The following is an 11205-nucleotide window of genomic DNA, read 5'->3' as shown; positions in this document are numbered from 1 at the left end:
TAGGTAGACCTCAACTATGGGAGACAAACTGAGAAAAAAAAAATCCAGAAAATCACATTGTCTGTTTTTTTAACATTTTATTTGCATATTATGGTGGAAAATAAGTATTTGGTCAGAAACAAAATTTCATCTCAATACTTTGTAATATATCCTTTGTTGGCAATGACAGAGGTCAAACGTTTTCTGTAAGTCTTCACAAGGTTGCCACACACTGTTGTTGGTATGTTGGCCCATTCCTCCATGCAGATCTCCTCTAGAGCAGTGATGTTTTTGGCTTTTCGCTTGGCAACACGGACTTTCAACTCCCTCCAAAGGTTTTCTATAGGGTTGAGATCTGGAGACTGGCTAGGCCACTCCAGGACCTTGAAATGCTTCTTACGAAGCCACTCCTTCATTGCCCTGGCGGTGTGCTTTGGATCATTGTCATGTTGAAAGACCCAGCCACGTTTCATCTTCAATGCCCTTGCTGATGGAAGGAGGTTTGCACTCAAAAGCTCACGATACATGGCCCCATTCATTCTTTCATGTACCTGGATCAGTCGTCCTGGCCCCTTTGTAGAGAAACAGCCCCAAAGCATGATGTTTCCACCACCATGCTTTACAGTAGGTATGGTGTTTGATGGATGCAACTCAGTATTCTTTTTCCTCCAAACACGACAAGTTGTGTTTCTACCAAACAGTTCCAGTTTGGTTTCATCAGACCATAGGACATTCTCCCAAAACTCCTCTGGATCATCCAAATGCTCTCTAGCAAACTTCAGACGGGCCCGGACATGTACTGGCTTAAGCAGTGGGACACGTCTGGCACTGCAGGATCTGAGTCCATGGTGGCATAGTGTGTTACTTATGGTAGGCCTTGTTACATTGGTCCCAGCTCTCTGCAGTTCATTCACTAGGTCCCCCCGCGTGGTTCTGGGATTTTTGCTCACCGTTCTTGTGATCATTCTGACCCCACGGGGTGGGATTTTGCGTGGAGCTCCAGATCGAGGGAGATTATCAGTGATCTTGTATGTCTTCCATTTTCTAATTATTGCTCCCACTGTTGATTTCTTCACTCCAAGCTGGTTGGCTATTGCAGATTCAGTCTTCCCAGCCTGGTGCAGGGCTACAATTTTGTTTCTGGTGTCCTTTGACAGCTCTTTGGTCTTCACCATAGTGGAGTTTGGAGTCAGACTGTTTGAGGGTGTGCACAGGTGTCTTTTTATACTGATAACAAGTTTAAACAGGTGCCATTACTACAGGTAATGAGTGGAGGAAAGAGGAGACTCTTAAAGAAGAAGTTACAGGTCTGTGAGAGCCAGAAATCTTGATTGTTTGTTTCTGACCAAATACTTATTTTCCACCATAATATGCAAAAAAAATTATAAAAAAACAGACAATGTGATTTTCTGAATTTTTTTTTCTCAGTTTGTCTCCCATAGTTGAGGTCTACCTATGATGTAAATTACAGACACCTCTCATCTTTTTAAGTGGTGGAACTTGCACTATTGCTGACTGACTAAATACTTTTTTGCCCCACTGTATATATATATATATATATATATATACATATATATATATATATATATATATATATATATATATATATAGGCAAAAATTGGAACAGCATCTACAGAGTACCTGATAAAGTGCAAAGCTTTCCCAGTCAGTAGTCCAATGACTTCTAGCGATATGAAGAAAAAAGAAAAGCAGCACAAAAAAAATAAAGAAAAATGTGGACTTTATTGCCTGAATGGCGTGGCGACGTTTCGGATACAAGATCCTTTTTCAAGCAGTGAACACATGGGTGAAGCAGTCATTTATACAAAACCCATAACAATCTCATTATAAAATCCATTATGTGCAATATCATAAATATAAGAGAATTACATTAGACAACAGTCTATAAAAAGGTGACTCCATATACAAAAGGATACTTTCATAAAATCCGTACTCAGTGTACATCAAACAATAATGTGACACGTGATATATCATAAAATATCCTAATGATCAATTACTAATCAAGTAAAATCAAAGTATCCCAGGTGTGTCCATCCCATACGCTCTGATCATATGAGTTATATACATATATTACCTAAGACCTGCACGCCACGGCTCTCGGCGTCCACCAGCGCACACTTCGCATGTCCGTGACGTCAGAGCCAGAAGAGGCCCATAATGCCACAGCTCGCAGCTGCGCAAAGCAGCGCCGAAGGTCCGGCCACCATTTTTAATAAGGGAAAACTTCGCCCACGGGGAACACTGGCTACAAAACTATTAAAACTATACATTACTAAAATATCTAACCGTAACAAGTAGAAATGGACTCATATTCACGGGCCAAACGTATTATGGCCATACTAGACCCAAATTGTTCCAAACTTTAGTCTCGAGCACCACCACACAGACCAACAGGCAGAAGATACACTCTATATAAAGGAATAAAATGTGCCAAAACCTAAAGGGACCAGGACAAGAGTCCAATATTGAGTCACACGGACTCAGGTGCTCACACTAACAAGTGTAGCATCTCGTTCCAACAACGGACTTGGAGATCTTAGGGGGCAAAAAACCCCCGCATCCCTCCTATCCAGTAGCTGCGAAACTCACAGTCCACATAATATGGCCACATATATAAATTCCTAAATAATTAGTCAGATACACAGCCATATCGTGGTAGCTCATAATAGTTATCTTTTATACAGTACACAGGTCTTTATATCCAATGAGTCCGCTACTACCACGTTAGAAGAAGAAAAAAAAGAGAAAAAGTTCTTTAGAAAAAATATTTTTAATTTTTTTATTTTTTTCACAACTATGCTTTTAAAGTGGAAAAAAAAATTTTAATCTCAAAATTCTTTATATATTTAATACCGACGTCCCCATAGCCGAAGAATATCCCCATTTTTCTATGTTTCCACATGATCGCAGCACAGGGTGAAGCACCTGAGATAAAAAAAGAAGAAAAAGAATAAATGTTATTAATCCGTTAATTGGAATATAATATTAAAACCCAGACAGCAGGTAGGGAAAGAATAAACCGACATCGTGTTCCATACTTTTTCACATAATTTGACTATATTTGAAGTCTACATTGAGACCATACGGCTTCAGAGTCTTTAATCTCATTATCCACTCCATTTCCCTTTTTTTCAACATTTGAACTCGATCACCTCCCCTCCTTTGGGCCGGTATCGTATCAATAATACGAAACCGAAGCTCCCTTTCCGTATGTGATTTTTCCGTGAAATGTTTGGACACAGGTAAGTCCATGCGTTTCTTCCTTATGGTATATATAGACAGTATATGTTTTTTTTACACATGGATCCCTTGTATAGCCGTATGTCGGTTTTGCAAGCCTGCGATAAAAACACGCAGTACGGATGGCATACGGAGGATGCCATGCGCAAAAAACGCTGACACACCCTGCCTACGGAGGAGCTACGGACCACTATTTTGGGGACTTTTCAGCGTATTACGGCCGTAATATACGGACCATATTGTCTTACGCTGAGTGTGACTCCAGCCTTAGAGTAATGAATAATCTTTGGTTAAGTTACCGCTGTGTCCTCATCTTCCGCTCTGTTGCATCCCAAGCACCGGTTTACATAACAGGCAGCTCCTGTGTAGTGGAGGACGGAGCTGCACATAGGACTAGTCAACTATGCAATTTCTCCTAGAATGGCAACGTTTGTTCAATCACGGCCTTATTTATCTCGATAACTGAAGACAGCTTGGTTCTAGCTATATTCATCCCTCGGATTCCCTGCCCTGCAAGCTTGTGATACAAGCATTCCCAGTAGCAGTCATGATACTGGAAGTTACTAGGATTTATCTTAATCCCACAAACTACCACTTAATTACCACGATAATCTTCTTCTACTTTTGTATTTTTTTTATATAGCGCTAACATATTCCGCAGCGCTTTACAGTTTTTCAACGATAATACACAAGTCATCAGCGGATGTTGAATACTACCTATCAGCTACATGCAGATGAATCGATGGTCATTTACTGGCCTGTTTAGACCTGCCGACCACACTTTCATATGTACAGAGCAATCCCTAATATGATCGCTCTCTGCACATAGGATATCATTGTTCTACAAAATCCGAGAATCGAACATTTTGTTTATTCATTGGGTGATTGTGGGCCTCTGTAGGGGACCTTTTTGTCAACACTCACTAATGTTTATTTCAAGCCATGACAGGCCCAGAATGACAGTACAATCAGGGGAAAGGACAATGTGTGAGAGTGATAACATTCTGATGTATACAGGTAGCGCTTCTGCTGGAGGCCACTGGAGGGCGACAGAGAGAACAGTACACTCACTGAAAACTGTTGTGTACAAGAGAAGAGGCAAGAAACTGCCAAACTTTTAGGCTATGTGCACACGTTCAGGATTTCTTGCAGAAAATTCCTGAGAATTCCAGACATTTTCTGCAAGAAATCCGCATGCGTTTTTGCCGCTTTTTTTCCCGGACACTTCCCAATGCATTTTGGAGTGGCAAATCCGCAAAAAAACCCGGAAAATTAATGAACATGCTGCGGTTTTTACCGCGATGCGTTTTTTTCGCGGAAAAAAAACGCATCATGTGCACAAAACATGCAGAATTCATTCTAAATGATGGGATGCTTATTGTATGCTTTTTTTTGCGGTTTTATAGCGTTTTTATCGGGAAAAACCGCGAAAAAACAGCAACGTGTGCACACAGCCTTACCGGGAAGGATCAGAGTCCGGTACAGATGATCTGACCTGGAGAATGTTCGATCTGAAACTATAAAACATTCTTATCTTTTGTATTCCCTTTTCATTTATTACAATTTAATTTGTACTTGTGAGTTTATATATATATATATATATATACGTATATATATATATATATATATATATACAGTCATGGCCAAAAGTATTAACACCCCTGCAATTGTGTCAGATAATACTCAGTTTCTTCCTGAAAATGATTGCAATCACAAATTCTTTGGTATTATCTTCATTTAATTTGTCTTAAAAGAAAAAACACAAAAGAGAATGAAGCAAAAAGCAAAACATTGATCATTTCACACAAAACTCCAAAAATGGGCCAGACAAATGTATTGGCACCCTCAGCCTAATACTTGGTTGCACAACCTTTAGCCAAAATAACTGCGACCAACCACTTCCGGTAACCATCAATGAGTTTCTTACAATGCTCTGCTGGAATTTTAGACCATTCTTCTTTGGCAAACTGCTCCAGGTCCCTGATATTTGAAGGCTGCCTTCTCCAAACTGCCATTTTTAGATCTCTCCACAGGTGTTCTATGGGATTCAGGTCTGGACTCATTGCTGGCCACCTTTGAAGTCTCCAGTGCTTTATCTCAAACCATTTTCTAGTGCTTTTTGAAGTGTGTTTTGGGTCATTGTCCTGCTGGAAGACCCATGACCTCTGAGGGAGACCCAGCTTTCTCACACTGGGCCCTACATTATGCTGCAAAATTTGTTGGTAGTCTTCAGACTTCATAATGCCATGCACACGGTCAAGCAGTCCAGTGCCAGAGGCAGCAAAGCAACCCCAAAACATCAGGGAACCTCTGCCATGTTTGACTGTAGGGACCGTGTTCTTTTCTTTGAATGCCTCTATTTTTCTCCTGTAAACTCTATGTTGATGCCTTTGCTCAAAAAGCTCTACTTTTGTCTTATCTGACCAGAGAACATTCTTCCAAAACGTTTTAGGCTTTTTCAGGTAAGTTTTGGCAAACTCTAGCCTGGCTTTTTTATGTCTCGGGGTAAGAAGTGGGGTCTTCCTGGGTCTCCTACCATACAGTCCCTTTTCGTTCAGATGCCGACGGATAGTACGGGTTGACACTGTTGTACCCTCGGACTGCAGGGCAGCTTGAACTTGTTTAGATGTTAGTCGAGGTTCTTTATCCAACATCCGCACAATCTTGCGTTGAAATCTCTTGTCAATTTTTCTTTTCCATCCACATCTAGGGAGGTTAGCCACAGTGCCATGGGCTTTAAATTTCTTGATGACACTGCGCACGGTAGACACAGGAACATTCAGGTCTTTGGAGATGGACTTGTAGCCTTGAGATTGCTCATGCTTCCTCACAATTTGGTTTCTCAAGTCCTCAGACAGTTCTTTGGTCTTCTTTCTTTTTTCCATGCTCAATGTGGTACACACAAGGACACAGGACAGAGGTTGAGTCAACTTTAATCCTTGTCAACTGGCTGCAAGTGTGATTTAGTTATTGCCAACACCTGTTAGGTGCCACAGGTAAGTTACAGGTGCTGTTAATTACACAAATTAGAGAAGCATCACATGATTTTTCGAACAGTGTGAATACTTTTGTCCACCCCCTTTTTTATGTTTGGTGTGGAATTATATCCAATTTGGCTTTAGGACAATTCTTTTTGTGTTTTTTTCATTTAAGACAAATTAAATGAAGATAATAATAACAAAAAATTTATGATTGCAATCTTTTTCAGGAAGAAACTGAGTATTATCTGACAGAATTGCAGGGGTGTTAATACTTTTGGCCATGACTGTATATATAGTATATACCTGCTATCTCATTTCCTACATTACTACGCTGGATCTACCAACCTGAGGGCTACAGCAGCGGGAACCTTATGTAATACTATGTCTCGCACAACGCTATCAGGAGAGCGGACCCGCCATTTGATCAGCACGTTATTTTGGATAACATCTTATGGCACTTTTCTTGTTCCCTATTTTCCTAAAGAAGAATCTTTGGCTGCACAACCTACATCTCAGTCACAGTTGCCATTTAGCCCCGGGCTAAGACCCTCATTCACGTTCGTGATCTTTCTCCTACATAAAAACACATCAGTGATTTTGATCCGTGTGTTATCGGTGATCGACCAGTGTCAGATTTTACCATCAGTGAATAAAAAAGAAAAACTGTACAGTTTCTCCCATACATTAGTGTCAATCACGGACTGTACTCATGGAATCCTGTGCTGTACGTTATATGTTATATTTAAGGACCCATAGACTTGTATGGGTAATTTTAATTCATGCCTTGAATCAAAAATCGTCATGGCACCGTAATTGTTTACGGACCCCTGAGCCAGCAAAGAACACATATGTTAACAGCCCCATTGGCTATAAAGGGTAGGAGTCCTATCCACCTAATCCACGGACAGACCACGTACGTGACTCACTCACAGTCTTAATTCCTATAAATGACAAGAGGACATTGGTCAGAATTCACACTAACTTATAAAAAAGTAGAAAAAAAAATGTACGATCCATAATTGGTATCAGCACATCCATGAACACTGCAAAACAGCCCAAACTGCGGTGTATTCTGCTTTCCAAAAATACACAATAATAAGTCTTCTGTACCCCATAATGGCACTAATGAAACGACTCGTCTATCTATGTGAAGTGGCCGTGTGAGGACTGATTTTTGTATCAGACACAATGGATGACTTCAGACATCCGTTAAATCCTCGGCTAGGAGAACGAGATCCGTAAAGCTCAGAGCGTGTCCTGTTCTGAGGATCACAATCATCCATTACTCAATGGGTCCGGGTGCTGTCTGATTGGGCGGAACAGATATTTCACAAGGATGTGTGAAAGCAATATTGGACTAGTTTCCATGTTTAGGATTTTTTCTGCAGTCTTTGAAGTAGAAACCATATACGGATCATAAGTGGAAGACACGTGTAAAGACAAAACGGAGTCTTCTTCTCTTGAATCCTAGAATGTTGGAGTTGAAAGGGACCTTCGGGATCAGCGTGTCCAACCTTCTGCTCAATGCAGGATTTAGTAAACCATCTGAGACAGTGTCTGTCCAGCCTCTGTTTGAAGACTTCCATTGAAGGAGAACTCACCACCACTCGTGGCAGCCTGTTCCACTCATTGACCACCCAGTTAAAAAGTATTTCAAATATCTAATCTGTATCTTCTCCCTTTCAGTTTCATTCCATTGCTTTGTGTTTCCATGTGCAAATGAGAATAATGGTGATCCCTCTACACTGTGACATCTATTAAGATATTTATAGGCAGCTATTAAGGCTATGTGCACACGTAAGAGGTTCAGAATTTACTGCACAGAATCCGCATCTCCTGGCAGAATCCGCAGCTGCGGTTTTTATGCGGTTTTAGTGCGTATTTTGTGTGGAATTGATGCAGATTTTGTGCGGATTTTCTGCAGTTTTTACCACTGCGGATTTCTATTAATGGAGGGGTGCAGAAACGCTGCAGATCTGCACAAAAGAAGTGATGTGCACTTCTTTGAAATCTGCGTTTCTGCGCGGATTTTTCTGCACCATGTGCACAGCTTTTTTTTTTCAAATTGATTTACAGTGTACTGTACATCACAGTGCGGATCTGCAGCATTTCTGCGCGGAAAAAAACGCTGCAGATCTGCACTAAATCTGCATCGTGTGCAGACTGCCCAAAGTCTCCTGTTATCCTACTTTTTTGCAAGCTAAACATTCCCAGATCCTGTAACCGTGCCCTGTAGGACATAGTTTCTTTGCAGGACATACTCTGCAGTCCGTTCACCATCCTGGTAGCTCTTCTCTGAACTTGCTTCAGGTTTTCAATGTCTTATTTAAAATGTGGTGTCCAGAACTGGCTTCATCAAAAACCTAAGGCTGCTTTCACACTAGCGTCATCTGGTGGCCGTCACAATGCGTCGGTGCGACGTATCGACAGATGCGTCAAAAATAGTGAAAAACGGATGCAACGCGTGCAGTATTTCGATGGATCCGTCATAGATCCGCTAGACGGTTCCGTCGAAAAACTGTATTCGTTGCATCCGTTGTGTCCGTTTTTACCATACGTTTCATCCATTTTTATGACGGATCCGTTTTCCCTGCCTAAAAATGGGAGTCTCCTAAATGTGATTGGCTACTGGAAAATAGGGAAAACTATATACTGACTGTTTTTACAGCCCATCTTTGAAAGGGTTCAGAGAAAGTGGCAGAGATGGAAGGAGTACTTGTGAGGATTGCGAACGTAGTTACTGATGTGATTTTTGAGACCAATCGCCTGGATATAATGGTTCGGGAGAATGAGGCGGCAGCAGCAAGACGGAGAATGCTTCAACCTCGACGTCGCAGACTATGAATTCATCCCATTAACGCACTGCGGATGACCCGCGGGGTCTATTCTACTCTCTACATGGAGTTGCGCCAGAACCCAGAGAAGTTTTTTAACCCCTTTACCCCCAAGGGTGGTTTGCACGTTAATGACCGGGCCAATTTTTACAATTCTGACCACTGTCCCTTTATGAGGTTATAACTCTGGAACGCTTCAATGGATCCTGGTGATTCTGACATTGTTTTCTCGTGACATATTGTACTTCATGACAATGGTAAAAATTATTTGATAGTACCTGCGTTTATTTGTGAAAAAAACGGAAATTTGGCGAAAATTATGAAAATTTCGCAATTTTCCAACTTTGAATTTTTATGCAATTAAATCACAGAGATATGTCACACAAAATACTTAATAAGTAACATTTCCCACATGTCTACTTTACATCAGCACAATTTTGGAACCAAAATTTTTTTTTGTTAGGGAGTTATAAGGGTTAAAAGTTGACCAGCAATTTCTCATTTCTACAACACCATTTTATTTTAGGGACCACATCTCATTTGAAGTCATTTTGAGGGGTCTATATGATAGAAAATACCCAAGTGTGACACCATTCTAAAAACTACACCCCTCAAGGTGCTCAAAACCATATTCAAGAAGTTTATTAACCCTTCTGGTGCTTCACAGGAATTTTTTGAATGTTTAAATAAAAATGAACATTTAACTTTTTTTCACAAAAAATGTAATTCAGCTCCAATTTGTTTTATTTTACCAAGGGTAACAGGAGAAAATGGACCCCAAACATTGTTGTACAATTTGTCCTGAGTATGCCAATACCCCACATGTGGGGGTAAACCACTGTTTGGGCGCATGGCAGAGCTCGGAAGCGAAGGAGCGCCATTTGACTTTTCAATGCAAAATTGACTGGAATTGAGATGGGACGCCATGTTTCGTTTGGAGAGCCCCTGATGTGGCTAAACATTGAAACCCCCCACAAGTGACACCATTTTGGAAAGTAGACCCCCTAAGGAACTTATCTAGAGGTGTGGTGAGCACTTTGACCCAACAAGTGCTTCACAGAAGTTTATAATGTAGAACCGTAAAAATAAAAAATCATATTTTTTCACAAAAATTATCTTTTCGCCCCCAATTTTTTATTTTCCCAAGGGTAAGAGAAGAAATTGGACCCCAAAAGTTGTTGTACAATTTGTCCTGAGTACGCTGATAGCCCATATGTGGGGGTAAACCACTGTTTGGGCGGATGGGAGAGCTCGGAAGGGAAGGAGCGCCGTTTGACTTTTCAATGCAAAATTGACAGGAATTGAGATGGGACGTCATGTTGCGTTTGAAGAGCCACTGATGTGCCTAAACATTGAAACCCCCCACAAGTGACACCATTTTGGAAAGTAGACCCCCTAAGGAACTTATCTAGAGGTGTGGTGAGCACTTTGACCCACCAAGTGCTTCACAGAAGTTTATAATGTAGAACCGTAAAAATAAAAAATCATATTTTTTCACAAAAATTATCTTTTTGCCCCCAATTTTTTATTTTCCCAAGGGTAAGAGAAGAAATTGGACCCCAAAAGTTGTTGTACAATTTGTCCTGAGTACGCGGATACCCCATATGTGGGGGTAAACCACTGTTTGGGTGGATGGGAGAGCTCGGAAGGGAAGGAGCGCCGTTTGACTTTTCAAAGCTAAATTGACAGGAATTGAGATGGGACGCCATGTTGCGTTTGAAGAGCCACTGATGTGCCTAAACATTGAAACCCCCCACAAATGACACCATTTTGGAAAGTAGACCCCCTAAGGAACTTATCTAGAGGTGTGGTGAGCACTTTGACCCACCAAGTGCTTCACAGAAGTTTATAATGCAGAGCCGTAAAAATAAAACAAAATTTTTTTCCCACAAAAATTATTTTTTTAGCCCCCAGTTTTGTATTTTCCTGAGGGTAACAGGAGAAATTGGACCCCAAAATTTGTTGCCCAATTTGTCCTGAGTGCGATGATACACCATATGTGGGGGGAACCACTGTTTGGGCACATGGGAGGGCTCAGAAGGGAAGGAGTGCCATTTGAATGCAGACTTAGATGGAATGGTCTGCAGGTGTCACATTGCGTTTGCAGAGCCCCTAATGTACCTAAACAGTAGAAACCCCCCACAAGTGAC

This window comes from Ranitomeya imitator, chromosome 5 (genome assembly GCF_032444005.1).
Source record: "Ranitomeya imitator isolate aRanImi1 chromosome 5, aRanImi1.pri, whole genome shotgun sequence".
In the NCBI taxonomy this organism is placed as follows: domain Eukaryota; kingdom Metazoa; phylum Chordata; class Amphibia; order Anura; family Dendrobatidae; genus Ranitomeya; species Ranitomeya imitator.
This window is presented reverse-complemented; position numbering follows the sequence as displayed.